This window comes from Ambystoma mexicanum, chromosome 6p, assembly GCF_040938575.1.
Source record: "Ambystoma mexicanum isolate Mex_15411 chromosome 6p, UKY_AmexF1_1, whole genome shotgun sequence".
Taxonomy (NCBI): domain Eukaryota; kingdom Metazoa; phylum Chordata; class Amphibia; order Caudata; family Ambystomatidae; genus Ambystoma; species Ambystoma mexicanum.
The window spans coordinates 346,669,982-346,691,092 of NC_090935.1; the positions used below are offsets into that span (position 1 = coordinate 346,669,982).

A 21,111-nucleotide genomic window follows, 5' to 3' on the forward strand; every position below is an offset into this window, starting at 1 on the left:
TGACAAGAGAAGGTGGGGGAAACAAGGGAAGTTAAAATAACGATTTTACTAGGCCTTGTGACATTCAGAACGACCGTAAGTGCGGGGAAGAGGGAAGGGGAGAAGTGCCAGGGGGGAGGGGAAAGGGGAATTGCAGTTAACTCACATGTGCAGCCAACGGTTGGCTCGTAAGTGCAGAGAGAAGGGACTGTAGGGTTGCAGATACAGACCCTTAAGTGCTTGGGAGCCCGGAGACAGTGCGATGGCAACTGGACATGCAGAAGCATGGGCCCGGATTGAATGCTCAGGTTCTGTGGAAAAAGATTCTTTTATGTAACAAGCTAAAGTATCCATCAAGTAACACCATCTATGTTATGTTATTTGGCATTCATATAGTGCTTTATATATCATTGGTATGATCTCAAAGCGCTTGTGGGTTGAACGCAGTCCAGGTCAGTCGAGTGAGTAGGGTAGCATAGGGTGCTTGGGTGCACTCAATATGGGAGCAGCTGATGGGATTGCCTGGTGGTAGGTGCATTCTAACATTAGGTGCAATGATAGTGAGAGATCAGTCGAATGTGTGCAGTCTCGTGGATGGTCTCCGAAACTGTGTTCTGGCGACATTAGGCCTGTGTAGGACGTTCATGTGAGCAGCTAGGCCGATTATTTTTTTTTTCGTGGTGTATAGCTGCGTTCTTGCAGGATGTTGAGGTGTTCATGGAGTAATGTTCGTATGTGAGCAGCTAGGCCAAATTGATCGAGGGGTATAGCTGCGCTCTAGTGTGTGTTGGTGTAGAGAGTGAGCATAGTGGTAGGAGAGGTGAATGTCTGGAGTGGATGTTCTATACTTATGAGCTCACAGTTTCATGGTTACTTTTTGGGTCTGGGTGAGCTGGTAGCCGTCGTTTTCACGTTTCATAGTCATTGCACTCTGAGGTAGAATTCACAGCCAGGAGCAGAATTGACCAGTTCATAATTTTGTCTTGGTGATTCATTGGTTGATTTCTGCGTCTTTGTTCAGAGTCTTTGAAACATTTGTCTGCAGGCTCTAATTACTTACTAATGTAATGACATTGAGGTTGCGGTCAATGGTGTGGCCTTGGATGGTCATAGTCAGGTTTATGGGAAGAGCCACGTTTTTAGGGCTTTGCGGAAGGCCATGTAGTCTTGGCTGTGTCGAAGTCGGACCCTCCAATCCTGGTTGAATTGGAGTCTGGAGTCACCAGTACGAGGGCAGTGCTTGATCTTAGAGAGCGCGTGATGGGATTTAGGGTTTAATCTTCTCCTGTAAGTATGCTAGGCCGGTCTTGTGCACTGCTCGGTGTGTGATGCATAAGGTTTTGAAAGTGGCCCTTCATCCCACAGGGAGCAGTGAAGGGTGCCGAAAGCTAGGGATATGTGGTCCCTATGTGAAAGAGCAAGAAGGAGTCTGGCGGCAGCGTTCTGAAAAAATTTAAACTAGCCAATCAAGACATAGAGGACTGGCATTTTACAAATTGTAATTTATGGATAACTAATTATGGGTTGGATTGTGAAAAGGTCTTAGAGAATCCGTATGCATACAAGAAACAATTGCGGAGAGCGGATTGGTGTGTTAGAGTAGATAGTTTGTTAAAATACAAGAATTTTAAGGATTTAAATATCGAAATACATGTGCACCATATTAATGTAAATTCCCTTCATATAAATTCGGAAATCTGCTGTTGAGTTTTCGATGAAATCTTCTGCTATCTAAAGAAAATGCATTTTGTTGGAGTAAGGGGTGGGCTACAAATAACATCTGTAGATATTGCAACGAGAATTGTGAAACATTAAAACATCTGTTAGTATCATGTCCAATGCTGAAAGGAAAAAGGGAAAGCTGTTTTAGACTTTGGATTAGATCTGGAATTTTAATAGTAGAGGATATGTGCGTATACCTACAAAAGCTAAAAGCCGGGGACTGGTGTAAAGGTCTGTATCAACTTGTGTTAGACTTGGAACTATCAATTTAGTAAAATAGGAATGATTGAAGAATGAAGTTAGCTTTGATATAATTCTTTTTGTGAGGCAAAAGTGTGATATGAATTTCTACTTTTTTAATTAATATTAACAATATATGTTTGTATATTTAATATGGAATTGTATTGATCTAATATATGCATTTGATTGATGTGATTGATTTGATACTGTATTAATGTAATATATTGCGTGTAAGGTTTTAGTTTTAAACCCATATTAAAAAAAATGTTGACCTTTGCTAGCTGCCTAACAAACATTTGTACATGTGGTAACTCATTCTGAAGGAAAAGATGTAGACCTGGAAATAGTTTTGTTCCTTTTTTGTAGAAAAATATGTCGCCAATTTTATTGCCCAAGTTTGCACCTAAGATCAACTGCTCGTTGTCTTGGCAATATTCAGAGCCTCTCTGAAACCTCCCATCAGCCTGATCTTCTTTATCAGCATGCTCTGTCTCTCAGAGGCTAGCCACCAATCTCTATTTAACAATCCTTCTGAAGTTTCTACGCCCTACACCCATTTCCACAGACTTTCATAGGCTTGGCTCTAACAGTGACATAACACTAGTGTAAGGGATACCCTGCCTAACAAAACTAAACTAGGGGGCTCGTCGTCAGATGTGAAGTCCAAACTCAATAGTCTATCCACTGTCAAAAACGTACCTACGCTGACCATACCACTATTTATACAGTACCAAGGAGCAAGAGAATGGGCCTCATTACGAGTATGGAGGCAGCCATGCCCTTAATAATAAGGGCATGGCTGCCTCCATACCGGGTTCCTCCAATGAGGACTTACTGGGCTATTCCAACCTAGGAGGACCCGGTAAATCCTCATTGGAAAAACCCATCCCCATTCCCATTTGAGCCCCCATAGGGCTCAATGGAAATGGGGAGGGAGCTAATAACGGGCCAGTTAATAATGTTAGCTCCCTGGACCCTTGCGGGACCCGCTAAGGGAACCTCGTAATAGGGCGTCCCGTAATGAAGGGTCCCGTACCGGCACCCTTCATTACGGGAGCGCCTGCCTCCTAATGAGGCTCAATGACTCCCTTCTCCTGGGAGAGCTTCTCAGCACAAACCTCTTCCATATGATATCTTCAAATAGTTTCTCGCTATTCCCTGTTAGAGTTCCTTCAGCTTTGTCTTCCCAGGCCTTTGTGTGTTTATTTCCTGTTCTCTTCAGAATAAATCCTTCTGGGTGAGATCCGTAGACCAAGGGCCTCATTATGAGGCAGGCGTGCCCGTAATGAAGGGTGCCGGTACGGGACCGGCACCCTTCATTACAGGACGCCCTATTACGAGGTTCCCCTTGCGGGACCCGCTATGGACGCCTGGTAAAACCAGGCGTCCTTAACGGGTCCCACGGAGCTAAGAACGGGCCCGTTATTAACGGGCCCGTTATTAGCTCCCTCCGCATTCCCATTGAGCCCTATGGGGGCTCATATAGGAATGGGGATGGGTTTTTCCAATGAGGACTTACCGGGTCCTCCTAGGTTGGAATAGCCCGATAAATCCTCATTGGAGGAACCCGGTACTGGAACCCGGTATTGAGGCAGCCATGCCCTTGCAAGGGCATGGCTGCCTCCATACTCGTAATGAGGCCCCAAGTCTATTTGATACTTATTTCTCTCACAAGCTTTCCACTCCCAGGGACAAGTATATCGAGTTCCTGAATACATCTAATGCTCTTGCCAATTACTGGGACGAGGATCTTCTGCTTTTACACCTCACTCCCTGGTTCTCCCGCTCTCCCTGTACCTGTATTGAAAGGGGTCTGTGTCACCATGTCAGTGTTCCCCTTCTCTCTTTCATGGTTTGTCAGGGCGGTTCTCTGGTTTCTCCTGTGTCCCTCTTTCAACATGCTTCACTCCTTCCTGGCGGTATCAGCGATGAAAGGATCTTTCCCTTTACTCCGTTCCACACCACCACCTTCCTCCTTCAGTTCTCTCATCTGCGTCTTCTCCCATGGACAGAACTCCTTGGGTCTGCTTTTGGCGTATTGCCAGTCCGGCATGCCAACTGCAAGGCTCTTCTCTGGCCCTGCTCGAGTGCCTCGCCAGGGACACCAGTTACCTTTGTGGACACCGTTCTGCTGACCCTTCTTCTCCATATCTCCTTTTTAATAATTGGAGCAGCGTTACCCTCTGTTTCCCCGATCCGGCCAGTTTGAAACTCCCAGCTCTCACTTTCTCGTCTCTTGGGCCTCCTTTTTTTTATGACTCAGTCCTGAGGCTTCCCTGGTTTCTTAGGAAAGTCCTTCCTTTGTTTGTGTGCCACAGTCGCAATAACTCCTCTTGGCTTCTTCATCTCAGTTTCTGTCAAATAAGCACTCTTTATGCCTCCTGTGTTCTTACTCTTCACAGTAACATATGTAAGAGGATTTTGGAGGTTTGTGACTGAATAAGCTTACTATGGGTTTTGGAGGAAAATGGAAAGGGAGTTCCTCAATGGAACGGGAGTCTTTATCCTCAAGAGAGTAGTCCCTCCATGTGAGTTCCCGCTTACCCCCACTCCTAAGGGAATTGTTGTGCAGCTGGCTTCACCTCCAAGCCTCATGGGAAGGCCCTCCCCCCTTGGGAGAAGTGATTAAATATCACGATTCGTCACATACCCTTCCCCTTTGGCTTCCCCTTCTTCACAGATAGGGAATCTGCAAGGAAGTCAACATTCTCTTGCTCTTTCCCTTTGTCACAGATTGGTGTTTGCAGAATTTTCAGGGTGTTGATGACTTCTTGTTTCGGAATGAGACATGAGTATCTTTTGGGTTAATGTTTCACTACCTGTGTTCCAACTTCGTTTATGTGGTTCTTCTTTCCTTGCCTCTGATGGTTCCCTATCTCTGGATTTGAGCTACAGGATCCTGACCATCAGGCACTGCTGTCCCTGTTCGGCAATCCCAGGACACGCATGCCTACTCGGATAGAACAGTGGGGAATGAGGCTCCAAGAGTATGACTATCACATCATACATCGGCTGGGGAAAGACCTCAGCCCGACGGACTACATCTCCACTAACCCGATTTGCCATACAACATCATTGCATGGCAATGGGGGGGAGGCATATATCAGTTATCTAGCAGAACAAGCCCTGCCACCTGCTGTGCCAGTGCATAGCATCCAGAAATGACCCCACCATACAGGAAGCAATTGCGCTCACAAAGTATGACCTGTGGAGGAGATATGAGCAACGGAGTATTCTTCTACAGGGTGTTCATAGAGGAGATCTAAAAAAAGCTAGCAGCTGTACACATGGAACTGTCCGTGTTGGCAGAATCGTTACTCCTGAGAGGCACGCAGTTGGTCATCCCAGAGGCCTTGTGCAAGGCAGTCATTGAAGTAGCTCATGAGGGCCACAGGAGAGTAGTCAACACAAAAGGTTGCTAGGTAGCCAACCCAAAAGGTTGCTAAAACATCACATATGGTTCCGTGTCATTGATGAAATGGTGTAGTCAGTGATTGAACACTGTGGAGCCTGACAGATGACGGCAATGGAAAACACACCAGTCTCACTAGAAATAAGAGACTTATTGTCAGCATGTGGCACACCATAGCAGTTGATTTCTACCGATCAATAAAAGAGGCGTCATACGTCCTGCTATTTATTGATGAGTACTCCAGATTTCCCATCACAGGAGTGGTGTCATCTACAAACTTTAAGCCCAAGCCATGGATGAAGCATTCAGTGAGCGGGGCATCCCGGAAATCGCCAGGTCAGACAATGGCCCACCTCTTCAGGGACATGAGTTCGCCAGGCATAGAGCGCATCTGGGATTTCAACATCAGAAGATAACACCACTTGGCCCCAAGCTAATGGAATGTTTGAGAGGTTCATGGTGACCATCAAGAGGACAGCCCAAAAGGCGAAAGTTGATAATGTACCCGTTGTGATGAACCTCAAGGTATTTTCATTGTTTTAGATGGGAAAGCCCACCTCTTGAGCCCATGGTGGTCAGACCGCTACCCCAAGATCCCTCTGAGGGTGGTGCTCATTGGGAGGATCTCGGGCCGAGGATCCCCTTGAGAACAGTGACATCAGAGGGAGAAGGCAGTATCCCCTTAACCCTCCCACCTTTACCCAAACCACTTCTCTGCACCCTTCATCCAATACCACAATGTACTGTTGTCATGTTGCTCTAGTAAATTCCACTGAAGAAAAGGACACTCAAATAGAAGCTAATGACAGTACTGTGCAGAGTAAGAGGTAGTAAGCGATGAAAATTACTCGCAGAAACACCTGCATATGTTCTAGTCTTTGCCTTAATGTAATTGGCTGCCTATCATTTAAAGATCCAGTGGCAAGTGAAAGAGGTTGTCTTGGATCTCATCTCGGTACCGACTGAGCACTTTGCCGCACAGAGGAAGCAGCCAATGGAGTGCAGAGGAGAAACAGACCCGTGGGAGACCAACAACGCAAGATGTGGAGCAGGAAGGACTAAACTTACCTCCCGATTACTGGCGCTGGACCAGAGATGCTGACCAAGAGACAATTTGCTGCAACAGCATGCAAAAGACCGCAAAAGCCTCTGCAGAGCCTGGGAGACCCTTGAACAACTGGAGCAATGAGGACAAGGCCCGACAGGTACAGAGGTGGCCAGTCGGAAGGGTGGGGAGACCCAGAGGGTACAGGGTACGCAACCAGATGAAAGAAAGTAATACTTAGCAGGGTAGCGGATCCCAGACGAAAGACTGGGACCTGGTCCAGACAACCATACACCGCACAGGAATAGGGGAAAGTATGAGCTTTGTAAATGTGATGAACATTCAAAGACCTGGGCAGGAGAGTGAACCAGGGCTATGGAGTGAAGACAGAATGAGGAGACAACAGTCTCTGTTGTAATCAATCAAGTGAAGGGGGTCTCAGAACCGTGGAGAAAAGGCAATCCCCAACCTATGACAAGAGGGAGCATGATCCCTACAGAAAGCAGTGAGAACCACAGACCCTGGCAGGAGAGTAAACCAGGACTGTGGAACAGAGAGAGAATGGAGCAAAGAAACACTTGCATATGTGAAAGAGATTGAGAACCCAGACAGGGGAAGTCTTTCCCAAACAATACTGCACTTAAGGGGGAGTATGAACCCCTCAGAGACCAGTAACAGTTACAGACCCTGGCTGGAGAGTAAACCAGAGTGGTGGAATAGAGAGATTGAAGAAAATAAACGTTAAAAGTGAACATGTGGAAGAAATTGAAAATCCAGGTTGGGGAAGTGATCCCCAAACAATACTTGAGAGGGATTCAAAATGACACCCAGTGAACTTGGGGGGAGAGTAGACCAGGTTTGGAGGTGAAGAACCTTGTGTACACTACATGGCAAGCAAGTGGGCCAAAGAGGGGGAGTATCATGAATAAGGTCCGAGACTAAGAATACTTGAGAAGAATTAATGCAATCTGTTGTGACTTTATTGCAGCCTTAGGAGGCAGGTCTGCATATGAAAGATAAACCTTGAACAAATACTGGAAAGACCTTGGGGAAAGGTAGTCCAAACACCGGGTCTTACAGAAACTTTGTTTGCTTCCTTAGCCCTGTTTTGAACCTCATTGTGGCAACCGTGGGAAGCAGGTCTGCTCATCAAGAATCCAGCAGGTAGAATACAAGAAAGAGGAATTAACCCTAATCCTTGTGGGACTTATTATTTAACTTTTTGCCACACTTATTGAAGTTTGAGTTTGAAATTTTGCATACATGCCAACATTTTGAATCCCCTGGGAGGGAGATTGTATAGCGGGAAGCGGGAGAATGAAATTTCCCCATTGAACTGCATTAGAGTTTGGCATGTTTTAAGCGGGAGACAGTCAAAAATAGTAACATATCTGACTGAAAAATCGCGAGTCTCCCGCCTAAATCGGGAGGGTTGGCATGTATGCTTTTATGCTGAACGTAAGATTGGGCTGCAGGTAAGCAGTCAAAAAGACATTTACCCATTCCCCTTTTCCTAAGTTTAGCATGTGAGAGAGAGGATATGTTTTGGACACAGGGCGGTGGGATATAATTGCGACATCCTGACACTGACAATATACTTAGTTAGTTTTGTAAAATCCCTCATAAAATTAGGACTAGTTAGGGCTTTCTCCAACCCCTCTTATTTTGTCTTGAATAAATGTTTGTATCAATCAATATGCCACCTATGTGTCCGTCTCTTGCGAGTAAGAGACATATGGTGTCAGACGTGGGATGTGAGCAGTGGTCGAAGTGAGTGGGAGCGGTCGGGAGCGGTGCTCCTCTACTTTTTTAAATTACCTTTTACAGTTCCTATACTTTTATTTTAAAAAGAACCCGTTCCGGAAAGGTTTCGTTTTAAAATAAAAGTGTAGGAAGACATTGCAGCTTGCACTTTCAGTGCACTGCACTGAACGTTCTCTTAAACAGCAGGTGCATGTGTGTGTGGGAGGGAGTGTTGTCATGGGGTTTGTGGAGAGTGGGTGCAGGCCAGCAGGGAACATAGTTCCACTACTTCTTTTTGTACACTTCGACCTCTAGATGTGAGCAGCCCGATTAAGAGTCAGCCCACGGCAGAATTTCTACCGACCTAACATCCCCTGTTCAGACAAATATGGACTCTAGTCACTTTTCAGCAGAGGTAGGACATAACCTGCTGAATGGCATGAGACCTGGGAGCATTTCAACCCTAATGGGGTTAATCTGGGACTCGCCTTCTTTCCCTTAACTTCCAAGACGGTCCTCCCTATTAGGAAGAATATAGAAGGAAATAACTACCAACTTTGTAGTCCTCTTGACTATTGGGTTCCCAGTAGAGACAAGATCATAATCGCCTTGGACCTCCAGATAGCTGTTCCTACCAGTTTGATCACCTATGTTACTCCCCCTTCACAATCCCGGCTAAAAAAAGTCTAAGGGATACCCATTTTTCCTTGTAGGGGAGACCCTCACACAACAAGCTTTGTGCAAAGCTTTAAGACAATATAGGACGACCGCACACTGAGCAATGGCTTATTGCGCTATTGAGACAGCTCACACTAGCAAGGCCCCTCGCTAGCTAGAGCCTCGTGAGATGGCTCGAATCCACTGACTCGGTTCCTGCACACCCTCTATCTTAAGCAACGCTAACCAGCATGGCCCTATTACACTGACTGATACCTCACGAAGTATTGATATTGATACTTTATTTGTATCACGCTCGTACACAAGTGTTTCAGAGCACGACAAGGCAAGAGAGGGGAACAAGGGAGAAACAAAACAAAGATCTTACTAGATCTTACTGATGGAACAAGTTACTTACCTGTAACTGTTGTTCTCCAGCATGGGTCTGGCATGGATTCACATGCTCATGAATATTCCCCGTCGTCAGGCTGGGAATCCTCGGTAAAGAAAAAACCAGTATCAGTTTCGTTTCTGATCTGTCTTTCGTAGTAATAACCAATCACTGGTCTCTGCGTCATACTGACCACAGCCAATGACTGCCCTCTACCTAAGCACCGCCTCTGGCAGCCATTTTCAGATTTGGAAGCACGTGAAGTGGCAGTATGACCAAGTGAAGAGCCGCAGAGGGGTAGGCGGGAGGGTTCGCATGTGAATCCATGCCAGACCCATGCTGGAGAACAACAGTTACAGGTAAGTAACTTGTTCCTTCTCCAGCATGGGGTCTGGCATGGATTCACATGCTCATGAATAAAGAATACATAGCAGTACACACATGCACAACCACGGGAGGTGGCAAAGGCTCAACATTAAGCATCACATCAACTCAACATTAAGCATCTTACCTCCTCACCAGGCTCACCTCAGGCGAACAGGTTGCGCAGCACTGCTTGGCCGACCCTGGACTCCTCCCTGGAATCCCGGTCGACGCAGTAGAATTTCGTGAAGGTGTGCGTCGACCTCCACGTAGCAGCCCTGCATATGTCCAGCAGGGGCACACCAGATAGGAACGCCGTGGTAGCTGCGATCGCTCTGGTGGAATGGGCTCTCGGACGGCCAGGCAGCGGTCGGTTTGCCAACCGGTGACAGTACATGATACAGCCGGAGAGCCATCTGGAGATGGAAGCCTTCGAGAGAGCCTTCCCCTGATTGACAGGTCCAAAGTTCACAAAGAGTTGTGACGTCTTCCGAAAACCCTTCGTGCGGTCCACGTAGAACTTCAGCGCTCTAGCTACATCCAGCGAGTGCAAAGTCCTCTCAGCCGGCGACGAAGGCGACGGGAAGAACACAGGTAACACCAAGGGTTCGTTGAGATGGAAGTCCGACGGTACCTTGGGCATGAAGGAGGGGTGCGTCCTGAGCACTACCCTCGTGTCGCGGAAAGTCAAGTACGGGGCCTTGCAGGAAAGGGCCTGGATCTCTCCCACTCGTCGTGCGGAGGTGATGGCCACAAGAAAAGCTGTTTTCCACGATAGAAACTTCAACGGGGCCGAGTGCAGAGGCTCGAACGGAGGTCCCATGAGCTTGGTCAGCACCACGTTGAGCTCCCACGCCGGGGCCGGAGCCTTCACCGGCGGGAACGATCTGAACAGTCCCTTCATGAACTCTTTCACCAGACGATGAGACCACAAGGACGTCCGCCCCGTGGTTCTGGTGTATCGGGAGATCGCAGCAAGATGAATCTTGATGGACGCGTGTGCCAGACCAGCCTTGGCCAGCAGGTACGGCAGTACTTGGGGTGCCGTAATCCGTAGAGGGTTAATCTTCTGTGCGTGGCACCAGACAGAGAACCTCTTCCATTTGTGTCCGTAGCATTTAAGAGTCGAGGACGCCCTGGCCTTTGCAAGAACCTCTCTGCAATCGGCCGGTGTGTCGTATCCTCCAAACTCTAGCGCTGCAGGAGCCAGGCCTGCAAGTTCAGCGACTTCGGGTCGTGGTGGAGGATGGCGCCTCCTACCCTGGAGAGTAGATCCGCGTCCGCCGGCAGCTTGATCGGCGGGGACGCTGACAAGTCCAGAAGGTCCGGGAACCATATCTGCCTCGGCCACGCAGGTGCGACGAGGATCATCCTGCACCGTGACCTCTTGAGCTGGTTGACGAGCCGGATTAGCAGAGGCAATGGAGGGAACGCGTAGAGGAACAGGCCCTCCCAGGGGAACGAGAAAGCATCGCCCATGCTCCTCGTCTGGGGAAACCTGCTGGCGAACCTCCGGCACTTGGTGTTCGTCGCCGTCGCGAACAGGTCGATCTGGGGTGTGCCCCACCGTCGGAAGAGGCGATCCACCAGATCCTGCCGTAGTTCCCACTCGTGGCACGAGCGTAGCTCCCTGCTGAGTGAGTCGGCGATGGTGTTTTTTATCCCTGCCAGATGAAACGGCACCAGAAAAATCCCTTGGGCGACGGCCCAATGCCACAGGTCCTGTGCCTCCTTGGACAGCGCTGGGGACCTGGTTCCGCCCTGTTTCCTGATGTAAAACATGGTGGTGGTGTTGTCGGTGAAGATCCTCACCACCTTGCCCTTGAGGGACGGAAGGAAGGACCTGAGGGCCCAAAACACTGCACGGAGCTCCAGGACGTTGATATGCAGGGACTTCTCCGTCGGGAGCCATAGTCCCCTTGCCTGCAGATTTTCGGTGTGCGCTCCCCACCCTTCCAGGGAGGCATCCGTGGTCACAGTCTCAGGTGGGCTGGGGTCTGGAAGTCCATGCCCGCCGTCAGATGCGCGCGGGTGCCCCACCACCGTATCGCGCGTCGGAAACTCTCGTCGAGCTTGATCCTTTCCTCGAAGCTGCCCGTCGTCTGGATCCAGCGCGCATCCAGGAATTCTTGCAACGGGCGCATCCGGAGCCTGCACATGGGAATGAGGTAGATGCAGGAAGACATCATCCCGAGGAGGGACTTGATGGACCTCACTTTGGCCGCGTCGGCCACCAACATCCGTTGCACCTTGCCCAAGATGGTCCTGGTCCTCTCCTCCGACGGGGAGGCCAGAAGAGACACTGTGTCGAGCCTCGCTCCCAGAAACAGTGCGACTTGCGCGGGCACCAGGTGGGATTTGGCGTAGTTCACGGAGAATCCCAGGTCCGTGAGGAGTTGGACGGTCCTTGCCGTGTGGACCACGGCGAGCTCCCTCGTCTTGGCGCGGATGAGCCAGTCGTCCAGGTAGGGGTAGACGTGAATCCCCTCGCGGCGCAGCTGCGCCGCCACCGGTGCGAGGCACTTGGTGAATACCCTGGGTGCCGACCGTAGTCCGAAGGGAAGGGCTTTGAACTGGTAATGACGCCCTTGGACCACGAATCTGAGGAATTTTCGGTGCCCCTTTAGGATGGGAATGTGGAAGTAGGCATCCTCCAAATCCAACGACGATAGGAAGTCTCCTTCCTCCAGCTGACCCAGGACGTGCTGGAGGGTGACCATCCGGAACTTCTGCGCCTTGATGAACTTGTTCAGACGTCGCAGGTCTAGAATGGGGCGCCATCCTCCCGTCTTCTTCTTCACGAGGAAGTATCTCGAGTAGACTCCGGAGCCCCGAAGCCTCTTTGGGACGAGTTCGATGGCGCCCTTTCTGAGCATCGCCTTTACCTCCAGGAGAAGTTGAGGGACGTGAAGTTCTTTCCTGGCCACGGGGGGGACGCGCGGGCACCTTCTTTGAAACTCGAGCGCGTGGCCCCGGGCCAGGGCGTCCAGCACCCAACGGTCGGTGGAGATGGACTCCCACACGCTGACGAAGCCCGCCAGCCGGCCTCCCACCGGGGTGCTTCGGTGGGGGCCCGACCCCACGGCCGGTTCAATCCTGCTTGGACGCGGCCTTGCCGCCTTGACCTCCTTGGCGACGACGGCGGGGTCCGCTAGACTTGCCTCGTCCTCTGTAGGCCTCTTGCGACGACGAGCGGGCTGCTTGACGGTAGGAAGCGAAACCGCCGCCGGAACCTTTGGAGGCGCCCTTGCCTCCGCCGCTCCGAAAGGGCGTCCGTCGTTGCTGCAGGACTCCAAGGGCCCGGGCCGTCTCAGTATCCGCCTTGATGGCCTGAAGGGAATCGTCCACTGTCTTGCCAAACAGGTTGTTCCCGTCGAAGGGCATGTCCAGGACTCTGGTCTGGACGTCCTGCCGGAAGTCCGTAGCTTTGAGCCATCCACGACGTCGAAGGCAAACGCCGTTGCCCAGCTGGCGGAACCCAGTGTCGGCGATGTCCGTCGCCACGGTGATGGCGTGGTCCGAGGCCACCTCACCTTCCTGCAGGATCTCCAGGGCCTCTGCCCTCTTGTCGTCCGGCAGAAAATCCAGCAGGGGAGCTATCTTGTACCAGAGCTCCCTGTCGTAGCGGGCCACGATAGCCAAGGCGTTGGCCGCTTTAATCGTCGTCGCTGCCGACGAGATGACTCTACGCCCCATAGCATCCAATTTCTTTCCCTCGCCGTCCGGCGGGGAAGTCGATGTGGAGGCCGCACCCCCCCCCGCTTTCTTCCTGGCTGCCGCGGAGACGACGGAATCCGGGGTAGGCTGCGCCCGGAGGCATAGGGGGGCCGTGTCAGGGACCCGGTACTTCTTCTCGTACCGGTCTCTTCTAGCTGGCGTCGTGGAAGGGTTCTTGAGGAGGGAAAGGCCCTCATCCCAAATGTCGTCCAACAGAGGCACTGCGAGGACCGTCTTCCTCTTGGCCTCGCGCCGCTGATAAAGGAAGCCTTCCTTTTTCTTCTCCTCAGGGCAGAGTTGGAAAAGCTCGGAAGCCCTAGAGATCATGGAGTGGAAAGATCCGATCTCGTCGGGCGGAGAAGCCCTGGTGGGAGGCGACGACGGAATATCCTCGTCGTATGCCTCGTCGTCCGTACCCGTCGCTGCCGTGTCAGTCCCCGTATCATCCCCTCGGGTGGACGGGGAGGAGGGCTGGACGGGGCGCGACGGTTGAAAAGGAGGTGGTGGATGGATCCTTCTTTTCTTGGTAGGGGGAACACCAGAAGGTCCCGGTTCTGGATCCCCCGACGGGAGAGGTTCCTCCGTCGGTAACGGTAGCCTCGTCCTTATCTCGGAGCATAAGGACTGTATGGCCAACAAAATGGCCGCCGAGTTGTCTTGCGGCGCTGGCAGAGGGGAATCCGACGGGCGAGCAGGGGCCCCGTCGGTATCCTCGACGATGTCGTCCTCGTCACCTGCGTCGGGGTCCATTCCGACGGGCTGGCCTTGTTCCACGCCTAGGCCGTGGCTTAAGACCTCGATCAGCTCCTCTTCTGAGGTTGAGGCCGAATCTACGACGACGCCCTGCCCCCCCTTCTTCTTCCCCACGGAGGGTTTCACGGGGGTCCTATCGATGGGCACAAAAGAAGACTCCCTCCGAGGAGGCAGGGAGATTCTGGGCCCTGAGGTCGCCACCACTGGTGCAGCCTCCACAGGCTGGGCCAGGGCCGCCGCGACCGTTTCGATAGAGGGCTTGGTCGGATGGATCAAGGCCTTCACCACCTTAGGTGCGCTCACCGCCTTATCCTTGAGGGAGGGGGCACTGCCACGCTCCTCCTCTGCCTTAGAGCTCGACCGGGGCCTCTCCAGGAGCTTCGCCGGGTGCTCGGCCTTCCTCTTACCCGACCCAGAGCGTTGGCTCGTGGCTGATGGTGCCGGGGAGGGTGCGCCCTGCCTGGCGCCCGTAGAGCCCGACCGTTCGGCGCTCCCGGTGCCAGCGGACTCGCGGTGCTTGGCCTTATGTTGGGCCCCCGTCGCCGGGGCGCCCTCAAAGGTCTTAGAAGACCGCTCGGATTTCTTCTTCTTCTCGCCAGACGGGCTCTTACCCTCCAGCCAGTTGGCGAGACGTTGATGACGGTCCTTCATGGTCCGTTCCGACATGTTGCCGCAAAACGCACAGTCCTTCTCCACGTGCGTTTTGTCCTCATGAAGGCAGTAAAGGCAGAAAGAGTGTTCGTCCTCCTTAAAGACGTTCTGCAGCTGGCATCCAGGGCAGACCCTGAACAGCTTTCCGGGCGTCGAGCTTCCCTTCTCCTGGGCCATCTCCGAGACCGGGCCTGAGAAGCTTCTGGAGTCCTCCGAAGCGTAGCTCGACGAAATCTTCACCCTTGAGGGGCACAGACGAATCCGACACGGGTCCCCGTTGATCGGATGTAGGATCGGTGGAGCTTGAGGCTCTTTTGACCGAAAGAATCGAAGTTTTTGTGAAAAAGCGCGAAAAAATAGCACTAACGCTCGAGAGCAATAGCACGAGGATCCCAACACATGAACGTGCGGTAAAAATCTGAAGATGGCTGCCAGAGGCGGTGCTTAGGTAGAGGGCAGTCATTGGCTGTGGTCAGTATGACGCAGAGACCAGTGATTGGTTATTACTACGAAAGACAGATCAGAAACGAAACTGATACTGGTTTTTTCTTTACCGAGGATTCCCAGCCTGACGACGGGGAATATTCATGAGCATGTGAATCCATGCCAGACCCCATGCTGGAGAAATTTTATTTGTATCGCGCTCTGCATTCGTCAGTGCATACTAATGTACTAATGCTCTCCTTTTGTGGAATCGTCCTATGCCAATGAACAATTGCGCATATGACTAACTCTGATATGACTAATGTAATCTATTACCATGATGTCACAATTGTAAACACGTTTTAATCAAATCCACATGACATTTCACACTTACGGTATGTCTAATAACACTTTCTTTGGGCCGCACTACTCGGGTGTATCAACAATGTACACCCATCTTGGAATCTTTGTACTAATACTAATAGAGCCTTGAAAAAGTCCCTGGGGTTTTGAAACACGTGTTGGCTAAACTCTATCATTAAATCCACCCTGTGACGTACCGCTCCAGTCTAAGTTTGAGTTCTTTAGAACGGATATTAGTATCTAAATTAGTTTGCACTGATCTAGCGCCAGTGTGAATAAAGTTCTAACCGGTCTCAATATAGAACAATGCCACTTGAATCAACAGGAGTAACACCTGCTGAGCTCATTATGGCAAGGCCTTTCAAGACCACGCTACCAAGTTACATCAGACCTGTGTTATATATTTATACATAGTTCTGACAGCATGCATTGTACATAGTTCCTGCAGTACACTTGTAACTCCTTACATATAGCACCAGCTGCTATGGCCTCAGTTAGAACTCCTGGAGAGAATGTTAGGATTGGAAGGCGAGTCAGTTGAGGACTGATCAAGGAGAAGGAAGCTGAAGCCCATTTGATGTGAACCCAATAAAGCCTGTTCACTCACCTGAATCAAGCTGTCTGACTCTTTAATATTGGGGACAAGTCTAGCCACTGCCTTGGCTTCAGGGAGTATTGGTACTGGTATGTAACCCATGGTTAAAGACAGCAAAGGATGTAGATGAGCCCAAGTTTCTTCTTGAGAGCTAAGTGTTGGGGCAGCCTGAACGAACACCTTGCTGCCTTGCTGATGGATCCTGATTGTGAAGAGGTGGCTTCACGGTGAAGGAGCGAGAACCAGAACGTTGTCACTGAAAGCCCATGTTGGACACATGGCGTTAACTGAAGCCACAGTTAATCTCACTGTGAGAAGAACATGAGCAGACAGACTGCGGATCCAGAGTATCAGCGCGCGTAACTGGTAGATTAAGTGGAAGAATCAGAAAATTATTGGAAATTGAAATACGCTCACTGTCATTCATTTATATATCGGGCTGACATGAACTCAGCTTAATTTAATATCTCATGCGGCCTGTAGCCATTGAAGCAACGAAAGATGTTCTTCAAACATACAGCACACTTTAACACAGAAGGTTAGTGGGCGACACTTGCTGAAAAAATATTCGTAGGCTCTGCAAGAAATGCTGATGTCCAGGAATTGGTGCTTTCCTGTTCTGGCAGATGAGCCAACAACAAAATGACACCTAACGGCCTGTTTTAACTTCACACCATTAGGTGTTAGCTTTGACTTCTGAGAGCAGCCGTTTGACCTCACACGGGGAGTGTCACATCTGATAAGGATTTGCAAACAGAAACATTGTGCACATTTGCACAGTTAAGGCCCATAGGGTGTCATACAAAGTATTGAGTGACAAGTGAGAGAGATGTCTCTTGACAAAAGATAACCAACTAACATAGCCCATAGAAGCATCCCATGCGTAATGCTATAGAGCTTCATGAATGCCATCGAGTACAGTGAAGGCATTTACTGAACGGGTTCAGAGATCTCGCTGTGAGGTGCAAAAACCCACCTAATGTAGTTTTACATAGGAGGCATAACTCGAATGAACACAGTGACACACTAGCTCTAGCATTCTCTGTTCCAAACAGTGGATATGCCGAACACATATGTGCAGGGAAACCAAGTTACTTGATACATATAAAGCCCAGCACAAAAAGGGTAAAAGAAGGAGGCCCAGCAGACAAGCCAGTCCATTCAAGCCTGAGGGGCTGGAGAGGAGTGCAGAGCAGAGCAGTAGCAGCGTAGGAGCGAGACAGCCAGGCCCAGCTAAGCAGAACTCGGCAACCCAAGAAGGTGCTGTTTAAACGTGAGTGATAGGTGGGGGCTCGCTGTGGGCATGGGGACTGATGGTGTAGCATAGCTTAACGAAAGATAAAGGTTACACATACTGTTAAACTAAAACCCCCACTTGTTCGATTATTTATCTATTTAAACATGCTCTTTGCCTACATGGCAATCTTGTTCATAGGAGTGATGTTATGTTATATCTGCTTTTGCTTTCGATTGTTTAATAAAAAAAAGAACCCTCAGAAGATAGGGGGTCATATTAAATGCATTAACATGATAACTCCTGTGTCAAGTGTATGATTCAGAGTAATGCATCAGAGGGGAGGGGTATCTCTTTGAGTCCAAGAACTTTACAATTCCTGGCTGTATATGTTTAATCATGTTGATAAGCACATGAACCTAGGCATGCCTGTCTTTTAGCGCTGTGAGACAGCCTAGGGTGAGTGCTGATATGAATGACTGATGACCAGGGGTCTGTTTTCACAGCCTCAAATGATGATGAGATAAGAGGCTCATGGTCACGCCTAATCAATGCATTGAGGCTTACCGCACACCCCAGCGTCTGGCATCACATGCGCAACTGTGAGGCCATTTGAGGAAAGGAACCTTGTGCTCGCATTGAACGTAGAATCCATCTTGTGTACACCGGTTGCCATGGACATTGGCACAGTGTTTTGCCGGCGCTTGAAGGCATCGTGCACGCAGCAATGAAAAGGAAACATTGTTTACGCTTGTTGCTATCGACATTGGCACAGCGTTTAACTGTTTTTCAAAATGAAAATCAAGGCAGCATGGAAACCGTCTGACGCATGGTTTAAAAAAAAGAGAGAAAGAACAAATACATAAGTAATAAGGACAGCTTAATAAAACAAAAGGCTGAAAGTATGAGATCAAAATGTTAAGCTGTAGTAGGTAAATAAGAAAACATAAAGTTGATTAAACAAAAGGAAGACAAGCATAGTGACAAATACCCTCAAAACAGTGAGTGCACCATGATCACTGCTGAAACTTTATACCCTGTAACTGCATTCATCCAACTCAACCTTTCAGTGGTGAAGTTCATCATGACAAACATACCTGGCCCAGCATCTTTTCTACTTCAAAGTTTCGATGAGCCAGTTATTAAATTAAAAGAGTTTGGGGACAAGAGGTGTTGAAAAGACTCCCTGAACCAATTGTAGAAGAATTGTTAATTTGATATGAGCTTATTAAAAATGGATAAGCATTATGAGATCAAGGGGAACACAATAATAGCGAGATACCGCTTTGCCACCAGGGAACTAAAGAAAAGAGAAACCATTGAAGAATTGCTTACAGCGTTACGTGGCTTGGCAGTCAAGTGTCAATTTAAACCGTGTTGTCGAGAAGAACAACTAAGGGATCAACTAATGATAAAGAGTCCCGAAGTTAAGGTATGTGATGAGTTATGGAAAGAAAAGGATCCAGACCTAGACAGAGCTCTGGAGATTGGCAAGAATGTCCAACATACAACGAAGTGCATGAAAGAGTTGGCCAAAGAAGGGAAAGCAGTAGCAACTGTGGGCAATTCAAGAACAGGTCTTGAATAGACTGAAACCAGTGCTGTAAAAATGTCTGGAAAAGGAGACACTTACGTCAGAGACAAAGAGAATGACTGGAGGAACAAAGTAAGAGACAGAGACACTGACTGGAGACCTCGAGGAAGAGGATTCCACAATTATGGCAGGGAATCATCTGGTGTTCGTGGAGGCTCCAAATTCTTCAGGGGATGTTACAGATGTCCAAATAGTGACCATTTAGCATGAGATAGAGATTGCACAGCCTTATTTGTAGAATGTAGACATTGTGGTAGAAGGGGACATCTATCAAAATGTAGGTTTTGGGGTGGCAATGTTGGAATCATTGAGGATAATGTGGATGATGTTGCTGAAGTGTACAATGGTCTGGCTGTGTTACAAGTAGTTGATGCGGTTTGTGAGATCAAGATGAAGAAACCGAGAACTTTAATTGAAGTCAATGGAATTTCTATGGAGATGTTGGTTGATAGTGGTGCGGATTAGACTTTGATCAGTAAAAAAAATGGGAGGAAGGCTGGGAACATTGTGTGCTAGAGGAGGCAAGAGTAAAAGCTAATGCCTATGGTGAAAACCCCACAACGATAATTGCGGAGTTGGATGTCGAGTTAGGTTTTAAAGGTACATCTATGTTTAGTAAGATATTAGTGACAACTGGTGGAGGAAATGTGTTATCTCTGAGTTGCCAGGCTGCTCTTGGTATGAAATTAGATCCCAATGGGAAAGAACAAGTGTATAAGGAACAAGTTACTTACCTGTAACTGTTGTTCTCCAGCATGGGTCTGGCATGGATTCACATGCTCATGAATATTCCCCGTCGTCAGGCTGGGAATCCTCGGTAAAGAAAAATCAGTATCAGTTTTGTTTCTGATCTGTCTTTCGTAGTAGTAACCAATCACTGATCTCTGCGTCATACTGACCACAGCCAATGACTGCCATCCCCTAAGCCCCGCCTCTGGCAGCCATCTTCAGATTTGGTAGCACGTGAAGTGGCAGTATGGCCAAGTGAAGAGCCGCAGAGGGGTAGGCGGGAGGGTTCGCATGTGAATCCATGCCAGACCCATGCTGGAGAACAACAGTTACAGGTAAGTAACTTGTTCCTTCTCCAGCATGGGGTCTGGCATGGATTCACATGCTCATGAATAAAAGAATACATAGCAGTACACACATGCACAACCACGGGAGGTGGCAAAGGCTCAACATTAAGCATTACATCCAAAACTCAACATTAAGCAATTCTTACCCCCTCACCAGGCTCACCTTAGGCGAACAGGTTGCGCAGCACTGTTTGGCCGACCCTGGACTCCTCCCTGGAATCCCGATGGACGCAGTAGAATTTAGTGAAGGTGTGCGTCAACCTCCACGTAGCAGCCCTGCAGATGTCCAGCAAGGGCACACCAGATAGGAACGCCGTGGTAGCTGCGATCGCTCTGGTAGAATGGGCTCTCGGACGGCCAGGCAGCGGTCGGTTTGCCAACCGATGACAGTACATGATACAGCCGGAGAGCCATTTGGAAATGGAAGCCTTCGAAAGAGCCTTCCCCTGATTGACAGGTCCAAAGTTCACAAAAAGTTGTGATGTCTTCCGAAAACTCTTTGTGCGGTCCACGTAGAACTTCAGCGCTCTAGCCACATCCAGCGAGTGCAAAGTCCTTTCAGCCGGCGACAAAGGCGACGTGAAGAAAACAGGCAACACCAAGGGTTCGTTGAGGTGGAAGTCCGACGGCACCTTAGGCATGAAGGAGGGGTGCGTCCTGAGCACTACCCTCGTGTCGTGAAAAGTCAAGTACGGTGCTTGCAGGAAAGGGCCTGGATCTCTCCCACCCGTCGTGCGGAGGTGATGGCCACAAGAAACGCTGTTTTCCACGACAAGAACTTCAACGGAGCTGAGTGCAGAGGCTCGAACGGAGGTCCCATGAGCTTGGTCAGCACCACGTTGAGCTCCCACGCCGGGGCCGGTGCCTTCACCGGCGGGAACGATCTGAACAGTCCCTTCATGAATTCTTTCACCAGACGATGAGACCACAAAAACATCCGTCCCGTGGTTCTGGTGTATCGGGAGATCGCAGCAAGATGAATCTTGATGGAAGCGTGCACCAGTCCAGCCTTGGCCAGCGTCAGCAGGTACGGCAGTACTTGAGGAGCCGTAATCCGTAGAGGGTTAATCTTCTGTGCGTGGCACCAGATAGAGAACCTCTTCCATTTGTGTCCGTAGCTCTCTGCAGTCGGCCGGTATGTCATAACCTCCAA

The 21,111-nt window shown here is 49.6% G+C and overlaps 1 protein-coding gene across 1 annotated transcript in view; it reads right to left on the reverse strand.

Moving 5' to 3' along the window:
• Window positions 1-21,111, reverse strand: part of AGXT2 (alanine--glyoxylate aminotransferase 2) — a 988,366-nt gene that overhangs the window by 560,359 nt on the left and 406,896 nt on the right. The gene's annotated exons all lie outside the window — the stretch shown is intronic.